This window comes from Penaeus monodon, chromosome 24, assembly GCF_015228065.2.
Source record: "Penaeus monodon isolate SGIC_2016 chromosome 24, NSTDA_Pmon_1, whole genome shotgun sequence".
Lineage (NCBI taxonomy): Eukaryota > Metazoa > Arthropoda > Malacostraca > Decapoda > Penaeidae > Penaeus > Penaeus monodon.
Window position 1 is genome coordinate 7,246,354 of NC_051409.1, and position 224 is coordinate 7,246,577.

A 224-nucleotide genomic window follows, 5' to 3' on the forward strand; every position below is an offset into this window, starting at 1 on the left:
CCAAGGGAAATTTTTGCAGGGGCCCCTTCCAGAAGGGCAAACTGCTGTGGGTCGATGTCTTCAGCAAAGCTCTCCTGTTTTAGGAGGGGGGGAGGCTGCTTTAGGTGGTGAGTTATTACTACTACTAAACAGAATAATAATTTTTGCACATTTGGAATATATGGCAATTTCATAACTGAAACAAAATTTCTCACATACACAAAAAACAGCATCAATAAATAATC

At 39.7% G+C, this 224-nt stretch overlaps 1 protein-coding gene across 1 annotated transcript in view; it reads right to left on the reverse strand.

Annotated features, from left to right (window-relative positions):
- The window catches only part of LOC119588538 (isopentenyl-diphosphate Delta-isomerase 1-like), a 37,361-nt gene that overhangs the window by 31,165 nt on the left and 5,972 nt on the right, over nt 1–224 (reverse strand). The gene's annotated exons all lie outside the window — the stretch shown is intronic.